The following is a 26,741-nucleotide window of genomic DNA, read 5'->3' as shown; positions in this document are numbered from 1 at the left end:
TAGAATTGGTCCCTCCTTTGCTGCGATAACAGCCTCCACTATTCTGGGAAGGCTTTCCACTAGATGTTTGAACATTGCTGTGGGGAGTTTCTTCCATTCAGCCACAAGAGCACTAGTTAGGTCGGGCACTGACGTTGGGCGAATAGACCTGGCTCGCAGTTGGCGTTCCAATTCATCCCAAATGTGTTCAATGGGGTTGAGGTCAGGGCTCTGGAGGCAGGGGCGGAGCCAGAGGGGTGTCTGAGGTGGCACTGGACACCCCTGACATCTGATTGGCCACCCCGGGTGCCAACCCAAAATGTATTTCGCTACTGGCAGTTTGATGCTGATTGACATCTCATTTCACCTCGTTGAAAGAAACATTTATTTTGACATTCGGCGGCGCATTTTTCAAAGTGAGGACGAGAGAATATTAACGGTGGTTGCGAGATACAGAAGAATAAGAACATACAGAAGAAAACATTTCCACAAGCTCTTTTCGCAATTGGAAAAAGCATCATATTTGAAGTACGTTTTCAGGTTTATGTTTCCTGTACAACTTTTACGAAAGTTGAGTTGCTGTGTAAGTTAACGTTAGACCTTAGGCTCCATTAACAGACAGTTAAATCAGATGAGATCGGTTCCCAATTTAGCCTAACATTATGTTTACATCTGTGCTAGTAATGCACGCATATACAGTGCAGTGTTGTAAGTTACAGTATACAATTGTTTAGCTAATGTGGGGCAACTAGTAGGCTACAGCTGTCAGTGTTCAGCAAGTTAACATTCAGCAATTTGAAATCAATTAAAGATCTGAGTTATTGGAACTCAAAACAAACAATTGTTATTAATTATTCCAGGTTGTAAGGCAACAAAATTGAAAAAAGCCAAGGGGGGGGGTGAATACTTTTGCAAGCCACTGTAGCATTGCCACATGCATTCATCCTTTTCTCTATGAGAGGGTCATGCTTTGCTATTTCTTCTAATATTGTCAAAAAAATTACCCTGGTTGTGAGAGTCAGACTCTCAATGACCTCCTCTGCACTATATGTTGAGTGGCAGTTAATAGGAGCACATCTGTAATTGTTTGAATATAAGTAGAGTTTTCCTCCTTTCTTTATCCGGTCCTCATTTATGAATCTAACATTGATGAGTTGCTGTCAATAGCCCTTTTATGGTGATTCCAAGCATACATAGCATTGATATGATGCTCGGCCTTCAAATGGAGCTTAAACCCAGAATCTTTAAAACGGCACCTTTTTCCAGTTACAAAAACCTGACTGTGATGTGAAGGCAGATTCAGGGGTATTGGGCAGAGAAAAATGCCTACAGGCGAAACAATAAATTGAATCTTGACTTACAGAAAATTCAAGCCATGAATTGTCATCATACCAGGAGCTGTTGAAAGGCCTTTTTTTTGCCTTTATTTAAGCAGGTAGGCCAGTTGAGAACAAGTTCTCATTTTTCAACTGCGACCTGGCCAAGATAAAGCAAAGCAGTGCGACAAAAAACAACAGACTTACACATGGGATAAACAAACGTACAGTCAATAACACAATAGAAAAATCTATGTACAGTGTGTGCAAATGTAGAATAGTAGGGAGGTAAGGCAATAAATAGGCCATAGAGGCGAAATAATTACAATTTAGCATTTAATACTGGAGTGATAGATGTGCAGACGATGACGACGTGCAAGTAGAGATACTGGGGTGCAAAAGAAAATAAATAACAATATGGGGATGAGGTAGTTGGGTGTGCTATTTACAGAGTCACTGTACATAGCCATCGGTAAGCTGCTCTGACAGCTCATGCTTAAAGTTCGGCAGGGGGATATAAGACTCCAACGAATAATTTCATTGTTTGTTTTTGCAATTTGTTCCAGTCATTGGCAGCAGAGAACTGGAAGGAAAGGTGACAGGAAAAAAAAATGTATGAAATTTATGCATTCACTACTGTAAGTCGCTCTGGATAAGAGCGTCTGCTAAATGACAAAAATGTAAAAAAATGTGGCCAAAGGAAGTGTTGGCTTTGGGGGGGATGACCAGTGAAATATACCTGCTGGAGCGCGTGCTATGGGTGGGTGCTGCTATGGTGACCAGTGAGTTGAGATAAGGCGGGGCTTTACCTAGCAAAGACTTATAGATGACCTGGAGCCATTAGGTTTGGCGACGAATATGTAGTGAGGGCCAGCCAACGAGAGCATACAGGTCTCAGTGGTGGGTAGTATATGGGGCTTTGGTGACAAAACGGATGGCACTGTGATAGACTGCATCCAGTTTGTTGAGTAGAGTGTTGGAGGCTATTTTGTAAATGACATTGCCGAAGTCAAGGATCGGTAGGATAGTCAGTTTTGCAAGAGAGTATGTTTGGCAGCATGAGTGAAGGTGGCTTTACATTACATTTACATTTAAGTCATTTAGCAGACGCTCTTATCCAGAGCGACTTACAAATTGGTGCATTCACCTTATAATATCCAGTGGAACAACCACTTTACAATAGTGCATCTAAATCTTTTAAGGGGGGGTTAGAAGGATTACTTTATCCTATCCCAGGTATTCCTTAAAGAGGTGGGGTTTCAGGTATCTCCGGAAGGTGGTGATTGACTCCGCTGTCCTGGCGTCGTGAGGGAGCTTGTTCCACCATTGGGGTGCCAGAGCAGCGAACAGTTTTGACTGGGCTGAGCGGGAACTGTGCTTCCTCAGAGGTAGGGAGGCGAGCAGGCCAGAGGTGGATGAACGCAGTGCCCTTGTTTGGGTGTAGGGCCTGATCAGAGCCTGAAGGTACGGAGGTGCCGTTCCCCTCACAGCTCCATAGGCAAGCACCATGGTCTTGTAGCGGATGCGAGCTTCGACTGGAAGCCAGTGGAGAGAGCGGAGGAGCGGGGTGACGTGAGAGAACTTGGGAAGGTTGAACACCAGACGGGCTGCGGCGTTCTGGATGAGTTGTAGGGGTTTAATGGCACAAGCAGGGAGCCCAGCCAACAACGAGTTGCAGTAATCCAGACGGGAGATGACAAGTGCCTGGATTAGGACCTGCGCCGCTTCCTGTGTGAGGCAGGGTCGTACTCTGCGAATGTTGTAGAGCATGAACCTACAGGATCGGGTCACCGCCTTGATGTTAGCTGAGAACGACAGGGTGTTGTCCAGGGTCACGCCGAGGCTCTTAGCACTCTGGGAGGAGGACACAAGGGAGTTGTCAACCGTGATGGCGAGATCATGGAACGGGCAGTCCTTCCCCGGGAGGAAGAGCAGCTCCGTCTTGCCGAGGTTCAGCTTGAGGTGGTGATCCGTCATCCACACTGATGTCTGCCAGACATGCAGAGATGCGATTCGCCACCTGGTTGTCAGAAGGGGGAAAGGAGAAGATTAATTGTGTGTCATCTGCATAGCAATGATATGAGAGACCATGTGAGGATATGACAGAGCCAAGTGACTTGGTGTATAGCGAGAATAGGAGAGGGCCTAGAACAGAGCCCTGGGGGACACCAGTGGTGAGAGCACGTGGTGCGGAGACAGATTCTCGCCACGCCACCTGGTAGGAGCGACCTGTCAGGTAGGACGCAATCCAAGCGTGGGCCGCGCCGGAGATGCCCAGGTCGGAGAGGGTGGAGAGGAGGATCTGATGGTTCACAGTATCAAAGGCAGCAGATAGGTCTAGAAGGATGAGAGCAGAGGAGAGAGAGTTAGCTTTAGCAGTGCGGAGAGCCTCCGTGACACAGAGAAGAGCAGTCTCAGTTGAATGCCCAGTCTTGAAACCTGACTGATTAGGATCAAGAAGGTCATTCTGAGAGAGATAGCAAGAGAGCTGGCCAAGGACGGCACGTTCAAGAGTTTGAGAGAAAGGAAAGAAGGGATACTGGTCTGTAGTTGTTGACATCGGAGGGATCGAGTGTAGGTTTTTTCAGAAGGGGTGCAACTCTCGCTCTCTTGAAGACGGAAGGGACGTAGCCAGCGGTCAAGGATGAGTTGATGAGCGAGGTGAGGTAGGGGAGAAGGTCTCCGGAAATGGTCTGGAGAAGAGAGGATGGGATAGGGTCAAGTGGGCAGGTTGTTGGGTGGCCGGCCGTCACAAGACGCGAGATTTCATCTGGAGAGAGAGGTCAAAGCACAGGGTAGGGCAGTGTGAGCAGGACCAGCGGTGTCGTTTGACTTAGCAAACGAGGATCGGATGTCGTCAACCTTCTTTTCAAAATGGTTGACGAAATAGGAAGTCGATTCTAGATTTAATTTTGGATTGGAGATGCTTAATGTGAGTCTGGAAGGAGAGTTTGCAGTCTAACCAGACACCTAGGCATTTGTAGTTGTACACATATTCTAAGTCAGAACCGTCCAAAGTAGTGATGCTGGGCGGGCGGAGGCAGGAATCGGTTGAAGAGCATCCACTTAGTTTTACTAGCATTTAAAAGCAGTTGGAGGCCACGGAAAGAGTGTTGTATGCATTGAAGCTCGTTTGGAAGTTTGTTAACACGGTGTCCAGAGAAGGGCCAGATGTATATAGAATGGTGTTGTCTGCATAGAGGTGGATCAGAGAATCACCAGTAGCAAGAGAAGTCGGCCCGAAAATTGAACCCTGCGGCACCCCCATAGAGACTGCCAGAGGTCCGGACAACAGGCCTTCCGATTTGACACACTGAACTCTGTCTGAGAAGTAATTGGTGAACCAGGCGAGGCAGTGATTTGAGAAACCAAGGCTGTTGAGTCTGCCGATAAGAATGCGGTGATTGACAGAGTCGAAAGCCTTGGCCAGGTTGATGAAGAAGGCTGCACAGTACTGTCTTTTATCGATGGCGGTTATGATATCGGGACCTTGGGCGTGGCTGAGGTGCACCCATGACCAGCTCGGAAACCAGATTGTATATGTGGAGAAGGTACTGTGGGATTCGAAATGGTCGGTGATCTGTTTGTTAACCTCTTGGGGCTAGGTGGGACGCTAGCGTGCCACCTGTGGTGCACTCCATCAACAGCAGGTGCATTTCAAGAGCGGCAAATTTGAATCCAAATAAATGTCAAAATTCAAATTTTTCAAAAATACAACTATGTTACACCATTTGAAAGATAAACATCTCCTTAATCTAACCACGTTTTACGATTTCAAAAAGGTTTTACGGCGAAAGCATAAATTTAGAGTATGTTAGGACAGTACATTTACAAGAGTTGTGTGTAATGTTTTGTCAAGTCAAAGACAGGGTCACCAAAACCATAAAACCAGCTAAAATGATACACTAACCTTTTACAATCTCCATCAGATGACACTCCTAGGACATTATGTTAGACAATGCATGCATTTTTAGTTCTATCAAGTTCATATTTATATACAAAAACAGCGTTTTACTATGGCATTGATGTTGAGGAAATCGTTTCCCTCCAATAACCGGCAGTCAAGTCAGCGTCAGAAATTAAATAATTAAAATTAGAAAACATTGGTAAAATATTATATTGTCATTTAAAGAATTATAGATTTACATCTTTTGAACGCAATCAACTTGCCAGATTTAAAAATAACCTTACTGGGAAATCACACTTTGCAATAATCTGAGCACTGTGCCCAGAAAAATACGCGTTGCGATACAGACTAGACGTCATGTTGGGGAGATCTAAAATCGAAAATACTATGTAAATAATCCATTACCTTTGATTCTCTTCATCAGATGTCACTTCCAGGTATCACAGGTCCATAACGAATGTAGTTTTGTTCAAAAAAGCTCATCATTTATGTCCAAAAATCTCCGTCTCGTTAGCACATGATGTAAGCCAGCCGGACTTCTCGTCATGAACGAGGGGAAAAAATATATTTCCGTTCGTTCAAACATGTCAAACGTTGTATAGCATAAATCATTAGGGCCTTTTTTAACCAGAACATGAATAATATTCAAGGTGGACGAATGCATAGCCTTTTATAACGTATTGGAACGAGGGTACCCAACATGAAGTAGCGCGCCAGGTGTCTAATGGGACATCACCGTTCCATGGCTCTTGTTCGGTCAGATCTCCCTCCAGAAGACTCAAAACACTTTGTAAAGGCTGGTGACATCTAGTGGAAGCAATAGGAAGTGCCAAAATATTCCTAAACCCCTGTGTTTTTCAATGGGAGAGGTTTAAAGTCAATACAACACATCAGGTATCCACTTCCTGTCAGAAAATGTCTCAGGGTTTTGCCTGCCAAATGAGTTCTGTTATACTCACAGACACCATTCAAACAGTTTTGGAAACTTTAGAGTGTTTTCTATCCATATATAATAAGTATATGCATATTCTAGTTACTGGGTAGGATTAGTAACCAGATTAAATCGGGTACATTTTTTTTATCCAGACGTGCAAATGCTGCCCCCTAGACCCAACAGGTTAACTTGGCTTTTGAAGATTTTACAAAAAGGCAGGATGGATATAGGTCTATTACAGTTTGGGTCTAGAGTGTCTCCCCCTTTTGAAGAGGGGGATGACCGCGGCAGCTTTCCAATCTTTGGGTATCTCAGACGATACGAAAAAGAGGTTGGACAGGCTAGTAGTAGGGATTGCAAAAATTTCTGCGCATAATTTTAGAAAGGATCCAGATTGTCTAGCCCAGCTGTTAGCCAGGAGTAGGCACTCGGATAGCAGCTAGCTAGCTGCAATGAGCCGATGTAAAGGTTCGGAGCTTGCGGTAGGAATTTGGGGATGTAGTAGAGAAAAAGCAGTCCAATATGCTCTGGGTTCATGTCGCGCTGTGCAGACTGGCAGGAATTGACCGGGTTGAGGCTGGCTGATGTCAGAGTTAACGGTGAGGACGGCTAGCAGTGACTGACTACTAGCTAGTTAGCTGGCTAACTGCTGATGGGGGTTCCGGTTCTAAAGTATAAAAATAGCAGATCCGTACCACATTGGGTAAGGCAGGTTGCAGGAGAGTATATTCCGTCCATAGATGGAAAGTGAGATTGAAATACAAAACGGAGAAAACGATATATACACGGGACGGGACAAGACAAAGAAAACACACGTCCGACAGCTACGCCATCTTGGATCTGACTTTTCGTAGTACCATGCTGACTTTTCATAGTACCACCCTCTTCTCTGGATCTTGAAATGTCTGAAATACACATTAAATAATGTGTCTCATCTCTATGGAAATGTATAATTAAGGGATCCAGAAGATTAGATACTAACAGCTGCTAACTAAAATATGTAGTTTAAAGTATAGGCCTGGCCTTCCATTGGGCCCTTTTGGAACAGAAGTCTGATATCCCTCCCTTTTCATGTTTAATTGACCCTAAGACCATAAACAGTCCTATTTTTGCATCTAAGCATCCAATTACCCACATTTTAGTCTAATCTCAATTACAAATCCCCATTATCATAACTGTACCTTAAAATCAACTACCAGCCTACTGTAAATTACTAGTTAGATCATGGCTAGCCCTACTCTGCAGTAAGTAACTTAGCTAGCTATAATTTCTTACACCTTTACGATAGCAAACATGCTATGTGCAAATTGTGCTAATCTTTTGAGTAACGTTAACAGACTTTAGCCTCTACAGGATCGGTGTCCCCCCCACTGGACGTTTGAGCTAACGTAGGCTAATGTGATTAGCATGAGGTTGTAAGTACAATTTTTTATTTTTTTTATTATTTTTAATCACAGGACATAGACATATCTGATATGGGCAGAAAGCTTCAATTGTTGTTAATCTAACTGCACTGTCCAATTTACAGTAGCTATTACAGTGAAATAATACCATGCTATTGTTTGTGGAGAGTGCACAATTATGAACTTGAAAATGTATTAATAAACCAATTATGCACATTTGGGTAGTCTTGATACAACATTTTGAACAGATATGCAATGGTTCATTAGATCAGTCTAAAACTTTGCACATACACTGCTTCCATCTAGTGGCCCAAATCTAAATTGCGCCTGGGCTGTAATAATACATTATGGCCTTTCTCTTGCATTTCAAAGAGGGTACAAAGTGGTTTTTATCTTTTACCAGATCTAATTTGTTATATTCTACTACATTAATTTCACATTTCCAAACTTCAAAGTGTTTCCTTTCAAATGGTATCAAGAATATGCATATTCTGCTACAGGCAGTTAGATTTAGGTATGTCATTTTAGGCAATAAAAAAATAAATTAAATTTATTTTTTTTTTTTAAAGGGTCAGATCCTTAAGATGTTTCAATGAAGCTCCCGACGAACAGTTCTTATGCTGACGTTGCGTCCAGAGGCAGTTGGAACTGTGAGTGTTGCAACCGAGGACAGACTATTTTGACACACTATGAGCTTCACCACTCAGTTGACTTGTTGGAAAGATGGCATCCTTTGACAATGCCACATTGAAAGTCACGGAGCCCTTCGGTAAAGCCATTCTACTGCCAATGTTTGTCTATGGAGATTGCATGGCAGTGTGCTTGATTTTTTACACCTTTCAGGAACAGGTGAGGCTGAAATAGCCAAATCCACTAATTTGAAGCGGTGTCCACATACTCTTGTATATATAAAATGTACATGGGTTTTTGATAACGGAATTTGAAGGCACAAGGCAAGGTTTATTAAAACCCTATAAGGCAGAAAATTATCAAACTAAATTTAAGGGTTGATATTAGTTGGTAGGGGTCTTTAACATTGTGTTTATGTATTTTTAACACCTTTAAAAATACAGACTTTAAGATCCTTTTCCATCTGTTTGACAAGAAATCAAAGGCTTCGCTTATTCCTAATTTTTTGGATGGAAAAATGGTTGAAAAGTGTATATATGCCTTAATTTCTGAAAAATATGGACTCTTAGCTTTCATTTGATACCCAATTTGACATGCTCCTATTAACTTCACATGTTGGTGCTCATGGGTCCTTTTACATGGAAATTACCATACTTTAGATCTAGTGAAATGGAATACAGTAACATGGAAAACACTCAAACCCTGAGATTAATTTGAGTACACCAGAGATGCCTTCACTCCCAATATCCCCCTCTCTGCATTGCTGGTTATTTGGTAGGAGTATTTTCTCCAATGACCTATTTTGGCATTGCTCGCTTGTGCATTAGCCAAGTCTCTGTAGACTGCATTTGGCCAACCATGTGTTAATGTGACATCCTGACACAGTGGGCTTTAGGCTGTCCCTCGTGTGTTGTAGGCCAGATCACAGTAACATATTGTTGGTAATAACTGAATTCCAAATAGACCCTAGCCCATCCGATTTGGAATTCAGCATCTGAATCAGTCACCCTCCAGCTATTCTCCCCACTTACCATTCCCTCTGCCTACCCTGTCCTTGGCTACTATAGAAAAAAGAAAGCAAACAAATAAACGTGACAATGATTCAACAATGAACCATTCGTGGTAAATCAGTGAAGTATGAAGATAATGATCTGAGCCCTCCCCCTACGGCCCCGTCGACCCTCCGTCCTGAGTGATTGTCCATGTGGCGAAGCCTTGTCTTCTCTGACCTGCTAGAGTTTCAGGGAGCTACTAACAATCCTCTCATAGTAGTTATATTACAATACCTTGAGTGTAATAAATGGTCAATGGACACTGTCTTTTTAAGTCATACAGGACTGGATTGCAGTTTTGTATCATCTGGCTGAAGCGTTGGATCTTAATGAAGACTTGCTTTTACACCAGGGATGAGCAACTGGCAGCTCCCTTTTGTATGCCCGTGGATCAATATTTTTTATATACCATTACCAGTCAAAAGATTTAGAACACCTTCTCATTTAAGGGTTTGTCTTTATTTTTACTATTTTCTACATCGTAGAATAATAGTGAACAAATCAAAACTATTAAATATGGAACACATATGGAATCATGTAGTAACCAAAAAAGTTTGATAGATATATATCTCAAATAGCCACCCTTTGCCTTGATGACAGCTGGATTTTACTGTTTTTCTTATTCACACTTTAAAAAAAAAAAATCACAAGACTACCATAATTACAGTCACACCAAAGGATTCTCAACTGTCTTCCTCTTTCAGCCACTGGAGCTGGGTCTGGGAGATGGGGCGGAGGTTGATGAAGTTGCAGGGCAGAGAGCAAGGGTGCGCCTGGACGGTGCGTTGGGTGTTGGTGAGAAGGGCTTGGGTGTTGGGGAGAGGGTCCGGGGAGGTGCTGAACCAGGCCGGGGAAAATAATGAACCACCAGTAGACGGGCCCTCGCCGCTCAGCTCCGTCTCTGGGCTGTCCAAAAACCACAACCCCCCCCCACCTACAGATGGCGAATACATTGCAAGCAATCTTACACCATATCCATGGGCTCCTTTAAGTTAAAATGCTTACTCAAAATAACTGATTTCGTAAACATCACAATCTAATTAGCACACACTACAGGTGGTTGGTGTCACCTTAATTGGGGCTTGTGTTAATGGCTGGAGCGGAATAGTATCAAATACAGCAAACATGGTTTAATGCCCTTCTATTTGCTCCGTTCCAGCTATTATTATTATGAGCCATCCTCCCCTCAGCAGCCTCCACTTGCACACAGTTTTCAGATGTTTGAACTAGCCCTGCTAATCATTATGATAAATATAGGCACTGAATTTTCCCACTCACAATTTCTTTCATCCAGAAAACAACTGATTTCACATGTTCTAACTAGGTCTACTTATCACACACACGAACTTGGCTGCATGAAAAGAGTACATACTGTATCTGGCATATTGGTGTCTGACGATGTTTCACGTAAACACGAAGCCAATCAAGTTGTCGGAAAAAATCTGCGGGACTCACACCAGCGGCATCCCTATCATCTCCTTCACCCTTTTCAGAATGCGAACATATCAGTCCCGAATCTTTCTCAATATTTCCTTGATCTCACTATGGGTGTTCAAATGTCATAATATCAGCTGTTGTCTTTTGCGTGCTTGTCCGAATACAACCACATCCAAGGTATTGTTTAATCCTACAAACTCGCGTAGCCGCTCCTCAAAACTGTACACAGACATAAGTGCGCTCATAGCAAATCTTGAAATAAAGCTTGCAAGTAGTAGCATGTCCCACATTGTTTGCGTGTTTATACCAGAAGAGATACCGGAAAATATGCAATGTAAACATAAAATGTGGGACTTCTGTTGCAAAACTCACTTTCCAGGTAGAAAACAAAATAAAAATAAATCCGATTCAAATGCCAGAACGTATTACAAGGAGACGCACGGCCCTTTTGTGACTAAAAACGATATTACATCACGGCACTATGCGCCGTAGGGTCCCCTTCCGTAGGGTATAAAATTGGTCTTAACCCTTTCCCTAACCGCTTTCCCGAAACCTAACTTTAACCAGGGGGGGGGGGGGGGGGGAGAATAGATTTCTTCTGGGTATGGGGCCTTCCATGTGTGCACACGCTTGCATGAAAACATTTCATGGACCCATATCACAGAATTACATATAGAATTCCTATTAACTTACATAGGATCTCTATAGGTGTAGTAGTAAAGATTTGACATTTAAGTTAATATATTACCTTTTAATTTGACTTGTGCTGCATGAACAGTCAACAACAAGCTATAGGACACGAATGAATAAATGTTCTCTAACCAATTTTTCTGGAATTTGTCTTTCAGCAAACCTGCCTCTCCTCCACCAGTACATGATCCAGTAAAAATGGAAGAGGTTCTAGAGTATAGACAATCAGGGCTGTGTATGTAAATACATAAACATTTGCATCAACATGCCCACATGATGAGACTGAACATTTCAATGACAAAAGCACGCTCAGGGAAATGAGTTTTTTTTTTTTTTTCATGAAAATAAAAAAAAAGTGTTTATAAGACATACAGTGATGATTTAAAAATACAATTGAAAACATTGCATGGGGGATTTAAATTCCAGGATGTCATACTCATTTCGGCTTTTCATTTAGTAGAATTCGCTGCACACTATTGAGGAAGAGAATCGTCAGAGAGAGTTTCTAAACCCAGAGACCCAACATTACGAGACTTCCGGGAATGCCTATGAATCAGACTCCACATACCAGACCAGGAAGTGGGGTATGAAAAGTCAATGAGAGAAGTAAACAAATTAGTTGTTAAATTTTCCCTAAATCTAAAGGCACAACCTAGATTCGAGCCAATGGTTTAAGTAGCTGAACATGTTACTCCAACCTTGTGACAAAGTCATTTTGGTCAAAGACAACTTCATATCGAAGGATTGCCTTTGATTTGACGGCCTACACATGCTCAGTTCGGCACGGGACGACCGTTAGTACTGATGTTTTGTTTCTGTGCATGACATCGCTTACAAGCGTGATCATGGATTTCTCTTGGAGAAGCAGGTTTCCACATACAGTTTAAGTCAGAAGTTTAAATGTATTTGGCTAAGGTGTATGTAAACTCAGTTTCACAATTCCTGACATTTAATCGTAGTAAAAATTCCCTGTCTTAGGATCACCACTTTATTTTAAGAATGTGAAATGTCAGAATAATAGTAGAGAGAATGATTTATTTCAGCTTTTATTTCTTTCATCACATTCCCAGTGGGTCAGAAGTGTGCACACACTCAATTAGTATTTGGTAGCATTGTCTTTAAACATTTTAACTTGGGTCAAACGTTTCGGGTAGCCTTCCACAATAAGTTGGGTGAATTTTGGCCCATTCCTCCTGACAGAGCTGGTGTAACTGAGTCAGGTTTGTAGGCCTCCTTGCTCGCACACACTTTTTCAGTTCTGTCCACATTTTCCATAGGATTGAGGTCAGGGGTTTGTGATGGCCACTCCAATACCTTGACTTTGCTGTCCTTAAGCCATTTTCCACAACTTTGGAAGTATGCTTGGGGGTCATTGACCATTTGGAAGACCCATTTGCGACCAAGCTTTAACTTCCTGACTGATGTCTTGAGATGTTGCTTCAATATATCCACAACTGTCCTGCCTCATGATGCCATCTATTTTGTGAAGTGCACAGGTCCCTCCTGCAGCAAAGCACCCCACAACATGATGCTGCCACCCCCGTGCTTCACGGTTGGGATGGTGTTCTTCGGCTCACAAGCCTCCACCTTTTTCCTCCAAACATAACAATGGTCATTATGGGCAAACAGTTCTATTTTTGTTTCATCAGACCAGACCACATTTCTCCAAAAAGTACGATCTTTGTCCCCATGTGCAGTTGCAAACCATAGTGTGGCTTTTTTATGGCAGTTTTGGAGCAGTGGCTTCTTCCTTTCTGAGCGGCCTTTCAGGTTATGTCGATATAGGACTCATTTTACTGTGGATATAGATACTTTTGTACCCGTTTCCTCCAGCGTCTTCACAAGGTCAATTTCTGTTGTTCTGGGATTGATTTGCACTTTTCGCACCAAAGTACGTTCATCTCTAGAAGACAGAACGCGTCTCCTTCCTGAGCGGTATGACGGCTGTGTGGTCCCATGGTGTTAATACTTGCATACAATTTGTTTTTATACAGATGAACGTGGTACCCTCAGGCGTTTGAAAATTGCTCCCAAGGATGAACCAGACAAATGGAGGTCTACAATTTGTTTTCCGAGGTCTTGGCTGATTTATTTTGATTTTCCCATGATGTCAAGCAAGGAGGCACTGAGTTTGAAGGTAGGTCTTGAAATACATCCACAGGTACACCTCCAATTAACTCAAATGATGTCAATTAGCCTATCAGAAGCTTCTAAAGTCATGACATCATTTAAGAATTTTCCAAGCTATTTAAAAAGGCACAGTCAACTTCGTGTATGTAAACTTCTGATCCACTGGAATTGTGAATTAGTGAAATAATCTGCCTGTAAACAATTGCTGGAAAAATTACTTGTGTCATGCACAAAGCAGGATGTCCTAACCGACTTGCCAAAACTATATTTTGTTAACAAGAAGTTTGTGGAGTGGTTGAAAAATGAGTTTCAATAACTCCAACCTAAGCGTATGTAAACTTTCAACTTCAACTGTAGTATGATTAGTACACAGTTTTACTAAGTAGTAGGCAAGAAAGATTTCGGACACGGCCAATCAAAAGCCTACTTTTGCACGTTCGTCAACTCACAAAATAATTCCAGCATCCAAACAATGCACTGTGCACCTGCCATTTGATTAATGTAAAGATAGATCTATTACGAACGGTGGCAACGCATAATTATTTTGTTGTTGCCTGTTTTACATGTTATTTTGGCATTAATTCCAGTCACATATCAGTTGGCAAACAATATAAAAACAGTGTTCCGTCACTCATGGGGACACTACGTCACCGCAGAATCTACAGGGAGAGCTAGGCAGTTCAAGCTCCCTTGGGTGCTGCCATAGATTTACATTAGAAGTGCCCATCCAAGAAGGTTCAAGGTCATTGGCCACAGATAAATGTCAAATCACATATCTACCGTAGGTTTGATTGGACTGATCATGTAAACATCATACTTTCAAAATCTTAGCTATCAAGCTAGACAAGCAGTCATCATCATGAATCAAGTGGACAATCTCCTTGCAAATCCTTGTCATATTAAGAGAAATTATAGATAAACAGTATCGGTGTTCATCGGCGATTGGACTTTAACATTACACAACAAGTTGGAAATCGCAAATTCAAGCGTTGCAAAGCAATCACTGCAAGCGTTGCAAAGCAATCACTGCAAGCGTTGCAAAGCAATCACTATTTTGCTTCCCCTGCCTGCTATTCGGTGGAAAGGGTGTGAAGTTTGGGTTTAAGGATTTAAAACATCTGCCTGAACAGGTCTTTTTTCCAAGCTTAAAAGGATAAACATTCTCTCACACACAGTCACCCTGGGCCAGAAAAGGTTGAATATCCTGGCCATGCTGTCAATCCAGCATGACTTCTGCTGTGTTCAATACAACTGGAAACTCAGAACTGGGGAAATCGCAGACTTCAGTGAGTTCAAGACAACTGGGAACCCTGGGGGGAAAAAAAACGAGCGACGACTGGGGAAATACGTTTTGAACTCGGACCTCTTTCTATAGCTCCAAACCTTAAGATCACTGACGTCTTGATTGGACCTTGTTTTTTCCCAAGTTCCCAGTTGTCTTGAAAGCACCATAATTCCAGAGAACGCCAGATTCTGATAACCAAATAGTAATTGTTTTTTTACCCCTTTTTCTCCCCAATTTATGTGGTATCCAATTGGTAGTTGCAGTCTTGTTCCATCGCTGTAACTCCCGTTCGGACTCGGGAGAGGCGAAAGTCGAGAGCCGTCCGAAACACAACCCAGCCACAATGCCTGCTTAACCCGGAAGCCAGCTGCACCATTGGGTGTTTCCTCCGACAACACCTGGCGACCGTGTCAGCGTGCATTGCGCCAGGCCCGTCACAGGAGTGCACGATGGCACAAGAACATCCCTGCTGGCCAAACCCTCCCCTAACCCTTGAGGACGCTGGGCCAATTGTGCACCGCCCCATGGGTCTTACAGTCGTGGCAGGCTGCGACAGAGCCTGGACTCGAACCAGGATCTCTAGTTGCACAGCTAGCACTGCGATGCAGTGCCTTAGACCACTGCAACACTCGGGAGGCCCCCTGATGACAACATTTGCACACAAGGACCGCCGCACCACATTCCTGTTCAATTGAGCACAGCACAACAAGGTGAGTCCAAAAATGTCTAGTATGCTGCTGCATAAATTATGTACTATGCCAGGGAGATATGTATACTGTAGCTAAGAAAGTAATACTACGTGTATGTTGTGTAGTAAGCTGTTAGTAGCCCATGTGTGTCACCCTAATAAGTTGGTCCCCTCCCCCCTCAGAACTTAGCCTACTGTTCTGACGTGGTGGTGCACATGTAGCCTATAGCCTGTTCTATAGAAATGTCATCATTGAATATTGTAAAAGCTGTGTCTGCTTATATGCCCCCTTTATTTATCCTATGGTCCTGACTTGGTGTACAGGGAGAATACTGTAAGAAGGCCCATGTTCTGAATTCTGCCACTATATATTTCAAAAGGTGCTGAACTAATAGTTATATTGACTAAGTCCATCTTAGCTCGCTCAATGTCTTAATCGAAATTACGGATTGCCTCTCATCCGCTCATCGTTCCCTTATGCCATAGTTTGTACATCAATTGTTATAGGCCTATTGCTTATATACACTACTGTAGGTATCTCAGCATCTTAATCATCATTTGACACAATCTTGGAATGATTTTGTTGTAGGGAGGAGGAGATACTATATAAATGTTGTTCTGTAAACATGATTGCCAGAGAGTCTCTTCCCATGCAAATATTTGTTGTCGACAAAAAGTTCACTAATGGACCCATGTTATTCCAGTTAATATAGCGAGGGTTGTTTTGTTTGTGCAATGCGCTGTCTGGCAGCATCATTAAATAGTACCCGCAATACAGTAGTCTCAACGTCAACAGTGAAGAGCCGACTCCGGGATGCTGGCCTTCTAGGCAGAGTTGTAGAGAAAAAGCCATCTCAGACTGGCCAATAAGAAGAAAAGATTAAGATGGTCAAAAGAACACAGACACTGGCCAGAGGAACTTTGCCTAGAAGGCCAGCATCCCAGAGTCGCTGCTTCACTGTTGACGTTGAGACTGGTGTTTTGCAGGTACTATTTAATGAAGCTGCCAGTTGAGGACTTGTGAGGCGTCTGTTTCTCAAACTAGACAATCTAATGTACTTGTCCTCTTGCTCAGTTGTGCACCGGGGCCTCCCACTCCTCTTTCTATTCTGCTTAGAGCCAGTTTGCCCTGTTCTGTGAAGGGAGTAGTACACAGCGTTGCACGAGGTCGTCAGTTTCTTGGCAATCTCTCGCATGGAATAGCCTTCATTTCTCCGAACAAGAATAGACTGATGAGTTTCAGAAGAAAGTTCTTTGTTTCTGGCCATTTTGAGCCTGTAATCAAACCCACAAATGCTGATGCTCCAGATACTCAACTAGTCTAAAGGCGGCCAGTTATATTGCTTCTTTAAATCAGGACAACAATTTTCAGCTGTGCTAACATAATTGCAAAAGGGGTTTCTAATGACCAATTAGCCTTTTAAAATAATAAACTTGGATTAGCTAACACAACGTGCCATTGGAACGCAGGAGTGATGGTTGCTGATAATGGGCCTCTACGCCTATGTAGATATTCCATAAAAAATCTGCCATTTCCAGCTACAACAGTCATTTACAACATTAACAATGTCTACACTGTATTTCTGATCAATTTGATGTTATTTTAATGGACAACATTTTTTGCTTTTCTTTCAAAAACAAGGACAAAACAAAACAAGTGACCCCAAACTTTTGAACAGTAGTGTATATAAAAGTGGATCCTCATGATTGTATTTTCCTTTTTAGACCACATAGGCCTAATAAAATACTTCAAATGGTGGGCTAACCGAGTCCCTCTCTCATATTTTGGCATTCGTTATTATTGAAAGAATGCGGTTCTTATCGACTTACTGTAAACAAATCCACAAGAAGTCAGAATTGGTAAGGAATCCCTCTATGGTGCTGAAAGGAAAGCTCTGCTATTGGGACAGCTTCATGTAGGCCCTAACAGTTTGGGGGCAACGTGTGTCACAGTTATAGTCAATTCAAATTGTATTTGTTACATGCGCCGAATACAACAGGTGCTTACTTACAAGCACTTAACACTTATTTTTCTTAACTGCATTGTTAGTTAAGTAAAAAACGAAGTTAAAATTAAAAACAAATAATTAAAGAGCAGAAGTAAAATAAGTGGGGCTATATGCAGCTGGTACCGGAACATAGTCAATGTGCGGGGGCACTGGTTAGTTGAGGTAATTTGCACATGTAGGTAGAGTCATAAAAGTGACTATGAATAGATATTTAACAGAGAGTAGCAGAGGCTTAAAAGAGGTGTGGGGGGGGGGGGGGGCAATGGAAATAGTCTGGGTAGCCATTTGATTAGCTGTTCAGGAGACTTATGCCTAGAAGCTGTTAAGAAGCCTTTTGGACCTAGACTTGGCGTTCCAGTACCGCTAGCAGAGAGAACAGTCTGACTAGGGTGACCTGGAGTCTTTTTGGGCCTTCCTCTGATACCGCCTGGTATAGAGGTCCTGGATAGCAGGAAGCTTGGCCCCAGTGATTTACTGGGCCGTAAGCACTATGCTCTGTAGTGCCTTGTGGTCGGAGGCCTAGAAGTTGCCATACCAGGCAATGATGCAACCAGTCAGGATGCTCTCGATGGTGCAGCTGTAGAACCTTTTGAGGATCTGAGGACCCATGGCAAATCTTTTCAGTCTCCTGAGGGGGGAAAGGCTTTGTCGTGCCCTCTGCACAACTGTCTTGGTAAGTTTGTATCATGATAGTTTGTTGTTGAAGTTCCTTGGTGTCCACATCAAGCTCTCAACCTGCTCCACTACAGCCCCGTCGATGAGAATGGGGGTGTGGTTGGTCCTCCTTTTCCTGTAGTCCACAATCATCTCCTTTGTCTTGATCACGTTGAGGGAGAGGTTGTAGTCCTGACACCACATGACCAGGTCTCTGACCTCCTCCCTACATGGTGTCTCATCGTTGTTGGCGATCAGGCTTACCACTGTTGTGTCAGCGGCAAACTTGATGGTGTTGGAGTCGTGCCTGGCCATGCAGTCATGAGTGAACAGGGAGTACAGGAGGGGACAGAGCACCCGAGGGGCCCCCGTGAACAGGATCAGTGTGGCAGATGTGTTGGTACCTGCCCTTACCACCTGGGGGTGGCCCATCAGGAAGTCCAGGATCCAGTTGCAGAGGGAGGTGTTTAGTCACAGGGTCCTTAATGATGAGCATTGAGGGAACTATGGTGTTAAACACAGTTGTATTCAATGAATAGCATTCTCACTCAGTCAGGGACAGGTTGAAAATGTCAGTGAAGACACTTGCCAGTTGGTCAGCGCATGCTAAGAGTACACGTGCAGGTAATCCGTCTGGCCCTGTGGCCTTGTGAATTTTGACCCGTTTAAAAGGTCTTACATCGGCTACGTGTGATCACACAGTTGTCCGGAACAGCTGATGCTCTCATGCATGTTTCAGTGTTACTTTCCTCGAAGCGAGCATTGAAGTAATTTAGCTCGTCTGGTAGGTTTGGGTCACTGGGCAGCTCTCGGCTGTGCTTCCCTTCGTAGTGTGTAATGGTTTGCAAGCCCTTATAAGCTTCTGGGTTAGAGTCCCGCTCCTTGAAAGCTGCAGCTCAAGCCTTTAGCTCAGTGCGGATGCTGCCTGTAATCCATGGCTTCTGGTATGTACGTATAGTCACTGTGCGGACGACGTCGTCGATGAATTTATTAACAAAGCCAGTGACTGATGTGGTGTACTCAATGCAATTGGAAAAATTCCAAAACATATTCCAGTCTGTGCTAGCAAAACAGTCCTGTAGCTTAGCATCTACTTCATCTGACCACTTTTTTTTATTGACCGAATCACTGGTGCTTCCTGCTTTAGTTTTTGCTAGTAAGCAGGAATCGGGAGGATAGAGTTATGGTCAGATTTGCCAAATGGGGGAGAGCTTTGTACGCGTCTCTGTGTGTGGAGTAAAGGTGGTCTAGAGTTTTTTTCCCTCTGGTTGCACATTTAACATGCTGGTAGAAATGAGGTGAAACGGATTTAAGTTTCCCTGCATTATTGTCCCCAGCCACTAGGAGTGCCTGCTTCTGGATAAGTGTTTTACTGTTTTCTTATGGGCGCATAGAGCTTGTTGAGTATGGTCTTAGTGCCAGCATCGGTTTGTGGTGGTAAATAGACAGCTACGAAGAATATAGATGAAAACTCTGGGTTAATAGTGTGGTCTACAGCTTATCATGAGATACTCTACCTCGGGTGAGCAAAACCTCCACACTTCCTTAACCTGTTGGGTCTAGGGGGCAGCATTTGCACGTCTGGATAAAAAAAATGTACCCGATTTAATCTGGTTACTAATCCTACCCAGTAACTAGAATATGCATATACTTATTATATATGGATAGAAAACACTCTAAAGTTTCCAAAACTGTTTGAATGGTGTCTGTGAGTATAACAGAACTCATTTGGCAGGCAAAACCCTGAGACATTTTCTGACAGGAAGTGGATACCTGATGTGTTGTATTGATTTTAAACCTATCCCATTGAAAAACACAGGGGTTTAGGAATATTTTGGCACTTCCTATTGCTTCCACTAGATGTCACCAGCCTTTACAAAGTGTTTTGAGTCTTCTGGAGGGAGATCTGACCGAACAAGAGCCATGGAACGGTGATGTCCCATTAGACACCTGGCGCGCTACTTCATGTTGGGTACCCTCGTTCCAATACGTTATAAAAGGCTATGCATTCGTCCACCTTGAATATTATTCATGTTCTGGTTAAAAAAGGCCCTAATGATTTATGCTATACAACGTTTGACATGTTTGAACGAACGGAAATATATTTTTTCCCCTCGTTCATGACGAGAAGTCCGGCTGGCTTACATCATGTGCTAACGAGACGGAGATTTTTGGACATAAATGATGAGCTTTTTTGAACAAAACTACATTCGTTATGGACCTGTGATACCTGGAAGTGACATCTGATGAAGAGAATCAAAGGTAATGGATTATTTACATAGTATTTTCGATTTTAGATCTCCCCAACATGACGTCTAGTCTGTATCGCAACGCGTATTTTTCTGGGCACAGTGCTCAGATTATTGCAAAGTGTGATTTCCCAGTAAGGTTATTTTTAAATCTGGCAAGTTGATTGCGTTCAAAAGATGTAAATCTATAATTCTTTAAATGACAATATAATATTTTACCAATGTTTTCTAATTTTAATTATTTAATTTGTGACGCTGACTTGACTGCCGGTTATTGGAGGGAAACGATTTCCTCAACATCAATGCCATAGTAAAACGCTGTTTTTGTATATAAATATGAACTTGATAGAACTAAAAATGCATGCATTGTCTAACATAATGTCCTAGGAGTGTCATCTGATGGAGATTGTAAAAGGTTAGTGTATCATTTTAGCTGGTTTTATGGTTTTGGTGACCCTGTCTTTGACTTGACAAAACATTACACACAACTCTTGTAAATGTACTGTCCTAACATACTCTAAATTTATGCTTTCGCCGTAAAACCTTTTTGAAATCGTAAAACGTGGTTAGATTAAGGAGATGTTTATCTTTCAAATGGTGTAACATAGTTGTATTTTTGAAAAATTTGAATTTTGACATTTATTTGGATTCAAATTTGCCGCTCTTGAAATGCACCTGCTGTTGATGGAGTGCACCACAGGTGGCACGCTAGCGTCCCACCTAGCCCCAAGAGGTTAAATTTTGTGCACCAGCTGTCTTAGAGACTGGTGTTCTTTTTGAAAAAGCATAAAACCCGCAAACTGTATGTTATTTGTTTTATCGTTCAGCCATGACCTGCTGAAACATAAGATATTACAGTTTAATGTCCCAATGGTAGGATATACGTGCTGGTAGTTTGTCTATTTTATTATCCAATGATTGTACGTTGGCTAATAGGACCGATGGTAAAGACAGATTACCCATTCGCCGTCGGATCCTTACAATGTCCCCGATATCTCTGTCTCTTTCTCCTGCGACTGACGGGGATGAGGGCCTTGTCAGGTGTCTGGAGTAAATCCTTCGCAGCCGACTCATTAAAGCAAAAAAACGTTTTTCCAGTATGGGGTGAGTAATCGCTGTCCTGATATGTAGAATCTCTTTTCGGTCATAAGAGACGGTGGCAGAAACATTACGTACAAAATAAGTTACAAATAACAATAGCACAATTGATTACGGGACTGTAAAACGGCAGCCATCTCCTCCGGCACTATTATAAGTACAGATAATGTATTGTTTAGTGCTGTGTAGTGGCTTCGGTGGAATGCATCCAAAACATTGGTGAGTTTGCCCCACCAAGTTTTATATGCTAAAATTGCCAATGGTTACAAAACACCAAAAAGTCTAATGACATTCAGCGAGTGTAGCCTGTGTCTACGCACGTCGGTCTCAGCCGCTCATCTCTGCCTCATCTCTGGTAAAAAATGTCAGTGTTCTCGTTGATCCACACATAATTTTGGAGCGTATACCACCCGTTTTCAAGTCCATTCGCTCATTTTTCATGCAACTGACATGCAGTAATGACAAATAATAGTGTAATAGCATACAGTTTTCTTGGTATTTAGTTTCATATATTGTGTTGGCTCATGTTTGAACCAGTATGGCGTACCTCCACTCTTTATTTTGTCAGTACGTGGTACCGGACCAGCTTACTTTCACAGACCGGCTTACACTGCCACTAACCCTAAACCCTAGCTTAGCTAATGATAACCACCTAGCTAACGTCAGCTACAACAAATTGGAATTTGTAACATATCATACGTTAATGCAAATGTTTAACATATTTTATGAATTGGAATTCATAACATGCACCACATGGCTGCACATAAGCCTAAGATTACCATGCGCAATGCCAAGTGTTGGCTGGAGTGGTGTAAAGCTCGCCGCCATTGGACTCTGGAGCAGTGGAAACGGGTTCTCTGGAGTGATAAATCATGCTCCAAAATCTGGCAGTCCGGCGGATGTCATGAGAACGCTGTCTGCCCAAATGCATAGTGCCAACTGTAAAGTTTGGTGGAGGAGGAATAATGACCTGGGGCTGTTTTTCATGGTTCGGCCTAGGCCATTTAGTTCCAGTGACGCAAAATAACGCTAGAGCATACAATGACATTCTAGATGATTCTGTGGTTCCAACTTTAGGGCAACAGTTTAGGGAAGGCCCTTTCCTGTTTCAGCATGACAATGCCCCCCTGCACAAAGCGAGGTCCAAACAGAAATGGTTTGTTGAGATCGGTGTGGAAGAACTTGACTGGCCTGCACAGAGCCCTGACTTCCACCCCATGTAACACCTTAGGTATCAATTGGAACGCAGACTGCAAGCCAGGTCTAATCGCCCAATATCAGTGCCCGACCTCACTAATGCGTGTGGCTTAATGGAAGCATGTCCCCGCAGCAATGTTCCAACATCTAGTGGTTCCTGTTATAGGAGCAAAGGGGGTGAGGGGACCAAATCCATATTAATGCCCATGATTTTTGTAATGAGATGTTCGACGAGCAGTTGGCCCCATACTTTTGGCCATGTAATGTATCACACGAATTTCAGGACAATAAATACATATCAAACGAATAACTATATCATAAACAATGGAGGGATAGAAATGCGATTTGAATATGTTACGTTGACCCCTGAGCCCAGGTTGCAATTGAGAACCCAAGAGGCCCCCCTCTCGGGGGAATGAGAATTACTTCTGCCCCAGAAAAATTGCTGATAGATTTCTGTGATTCAAGGCTCAAATCGCTGATACAGACATGACTATTTACCACGTAATGCCTCATTATCGATGTAAGTGAAAAATCAGCGGCAGTGCAAAATCAGATCTGGGGTCTTCAAAGTTGAACTACATTGTTTTTTAAGACGCAAATGAAAAAAGGCCTCAGTTTACGTCAGCATGTATTAAATCATTTCCATGGAGCCAATATCCAATGTCTATGATTAAAGTTAGCCTATGATACAGTGTATGTGCACTCCAGAAAGGCTGGGATTAAATAAATAGAGAATTAGGCATGGATATAAAATAGTTGATGTGCATAAATTATGTGGAGCTTTCCTATTAATATAATTTATATGGAATATTAAGTGTGCAAACATGTTCTTATCTTTGAACATGATAGAAGATAACATTTCTGGTTTCAATATAAGGTTAGATTGGTAAAGTATCGAAAGCCATTCGAATTGTCCAACGAGAAACAATGGTAGATTACCAGAATATGACTTTACATATTTCACAAATAACTCGGACATACATTGAGCTGGAACTTCTCCTGGCTGATCCAAAAACAAGAAAAAACACTATTTCAGAATGCAATCACAGAGCAATAAGACAGCGTCGCAAATGAAGAGAAAGATATTCGACTACAATGTACGGAGAAGTAGACTACGTCCTGGGAGACAAAATCTGGTTACCTTGCATGAGGTCGGTGATAGTTATGGAATCTCCGGGAGTCATCGGTCTGGCTTGAGTTCAGTCGCAGATGAACCAAAGGATCGCACTTTTAAGCCCAGCAGTCGAATCTCTTATTGAAGCGCACCCGGAGCATCAGCCACTCTTATCACTAATTGATTTGAAGCCAGACATGGTGCAAACAGAGCCCAGATTTTTTTTTCAGAGCTTGGTTTGACTACATCCCCTCTGTTTAGCAGCCACAAACACACCACTCTATCGGGAACGTGCTAAGATTTGTGCCTAGCGCTGCCTTGAGTAGCACTGTGGAAGGAGGAGTCTTGTCAGGTGACCAGGTAAATCGCTGTTGTAGCCTACCAATTCAAAGTTGATATCTTTCAGAGGAGGCTGGTATGGTGAGCTATAGGAGGACGGGCTCATCGTAATGGCTGGAATGTAATATTGGGGTGGAGTCAAACATGTCGTTTCCATATGTTTGATACATTCCATTAACTCCATTCCAGCCATTACAATGAGCCCGTCCTCCTATAGCTCCTTCCACCAGCCATTCCTCTATCTTCATAAATGTAAACCGTTTAGTCTACTATTAGGAGCTCTGAATGTGAACTCATATATTATTGTAGGCTACTTAATAATGAGAATCTACAGATTTTAGGCTACATTTTTCACTCTAGCCAAAGCGTAGCCCAATATGTACTCTTAAGGAGCCTAATGTTACCGTTACTCTTTAAAGTCCAAGGACCTTATACAGTATGTTATTTTCAGAGGTAGACTGGCGCTGGCAGCCAAAACAGCCAAATACTCCATCTAAACATGAATCGATTCTCAATTGTGACATGGTTATAGAAATATAAAGCCCTTTACTTTCATATAACATCTATACTGAACAAAAAATATAAGTACAACATGAAACAATTTCAAAGATTTGACTGAGTTAATGTTCATATAAGGAAATCAGTCAATTGAAATCAATTCATTAGGCCCAAATCTATGGATTTCACATGAATGAGAATACAGGTATGCTTCTGTTGGTCAGATGTATCTTTAAAAAAGGTAGGGATGTGGATCAGAAAACCAGTCAGTATCTGGTGTGACCACAATTTGCCTCATGATGCATGACACATCTCCTTCACATAGAGTTGATCAGGCTGTTGATTGTGGCCTGTGGAGTCTAACTCCTCTTCAATGGTTGTGCGAAGTTGCTGGATATTAGTGGGAACTGGAACACGCTGTCGTACACGTCCATCCAGAACATACCAAACATGCTCAATGGGTGACATGCCTGGTGAGCACGCAGACCATGGAAGAACTGGGACATTTTCAGCTTCCAGGAATTGTGTACAGATCCTTGCGACATGGGGCCGTGCATTATCATGCTGCAACATGAGGTGATTGCGGCGGATGAATGGCACGACAATGGGCCTCAGGATCTCATCACAATACCTCTTTGCATTCAAATTGCCACTGATAAAATGAAATTGTGTTTGTTGTCCGTAGTTTATGCCTGCCCATACCAAAACCCCACCGCCACCATGGGACGCTCTGTTCACAACGTTAACATCAGCAAACCGCTTGCCCATATGATACCATACACGTGGTCTGCGGTTGTGAGGCCGGTTGGACGTACGGCCAAATTCTCTAAACCGACATTGGAGGCGTCTCAGCTCTGGTGGAGATTTGCGCAGTCAATATGCGAATTCCACGCTCCATCAACACTTTTGACATCTGTGGTATTGTGCTGTGTGACACAGTGTGCACATTTTAGAGTGGCCTTTTATTGTCCCCAGCACAAGGTGCACCTGTGTAATGATAATGTTGTTTAATCAGCTTCTTGATATGCCACACCTGTCAGGTGGATGGATTATCTTGGCAAGGAGAAATGCTCATTAACAGGGATGTAAACCAATTTGAGAGAAATAAACTTTTGTGCGTATGGAACATTTCTGGGATCGTTTATTTTAGCTCATGAAACATGAGACCAACACTTTACATGTTGCTTTTATATTTTTGTTCAGTGTAAATAATTTCACAAATGCAAAATGCACACTTACTGTACATCGTTTTAACCGGCTTTATCACAGTTGCAGCAGACAGTATTTTTCAGTGACAACACGTTTCTGGCTGTCTTCTTCCGTTACACATAGGGGGTTCAGAGCATGCTAGATAGCTAATTAGCACAGGTGGTCCCTCTGTTTTCCATCTGTCTCCCGTAAACATGTGCTGTAACATGTAGATATGGCCGTGTGGGAACGCTAACCCTAACCCTATGAAGGTGTGTATCAATTTAACGTTTTTAAATTGTTTTAATTGTTTCTCGCTGATATGAAAGATAAGGTCCTTATGCTTCTAAAACGCAAATGACGCATGTTAATGTTCAGACCAAGCGTCAGGGCTCTTAAACAAAACTCCCCCGTACAGAAGACGCCTTCGTCCAATGACTCTTATGTGTAACGTAATGGAACTGACAGTCATGATCAAGGGCTAGCCAAAGCAATGATAGAAGTCATTGGCATCCCAATTTAATTAAGTGAATATGCATATTGGATATTTTACAGTATACATTGCAGGACAGTAGGCCAATGCCCGGAGCTTCATTGATCGAATTGCATCTCTGATAAACATATTTTACACTATGGGCAAGATGTATGTAAGGTGTTAGTCATTTCAACTCTAATGTGATGCGTCTGTTTCATTCAGAGTAGCCTATGATTATTCTGGCTTTCTTTTAAGTCATATAGTGCTGTCTATTAAAACATCCGGCAGTGACAGATGTTTTGGTCTGTCTTCCGTTCATCTCAGGAGTTTGTTGTTAGAGACAAGTGTTTGTGCAAAATGTGATTCTGTGAAAAATGTTGAATGAGTCATCAAGCATACATTTAAGTGCTGAGATGGTAAGGAAGGATTTATCCCTTCTCAGTTGATAGCGAAAGCATCTCCTTTG

The 26,741-nt window shown here is 42.5% G+C and overlaps 1 protein-coding gene across 1 annotated transcript in view; it reads right to left on the bottom strand.

Annotated features, from left to right (window-relative positions):
• LOC106604920 (heparan sulfate glucosamine 3-O-sulfotransferase 1) overlaps positions 1 to 24,115 on the bottom strand; it is a 68,465-nt gene extending 44,350 nt beyond the window's left edge. Inside the window, exon 1 of the mRNA XM_014200059.3 lies at positions 23,803 to 24,115. The gene's annotated coding sequence lies outside the window, so the exon portion shown is untranslated. The remainder of the gene's footprint in view (positions 1 to 23,802) is intronic.
• Positions 24,116 to 26,741: the final 2,626 nt, after the last annotated feature.

This window comes from Salmo salar, chromosome 01, assembly GCF_965601325.2.
Source record: "Salmo salar chromosome 01, fSalSal1, whole genome shotgun sequence".
NCBI classification, from domain to species: domain Eukaryota; kingdom Metazoa; phylum Chordata; class Actinopteri; order Salmoniformes; family Salmonidae; genus Salmo; species Salmo salar.
Note: the sequence above shows the minus strand (reverse complement) of the source record. Positions and strands in the feature narration are given on the sequence as shown.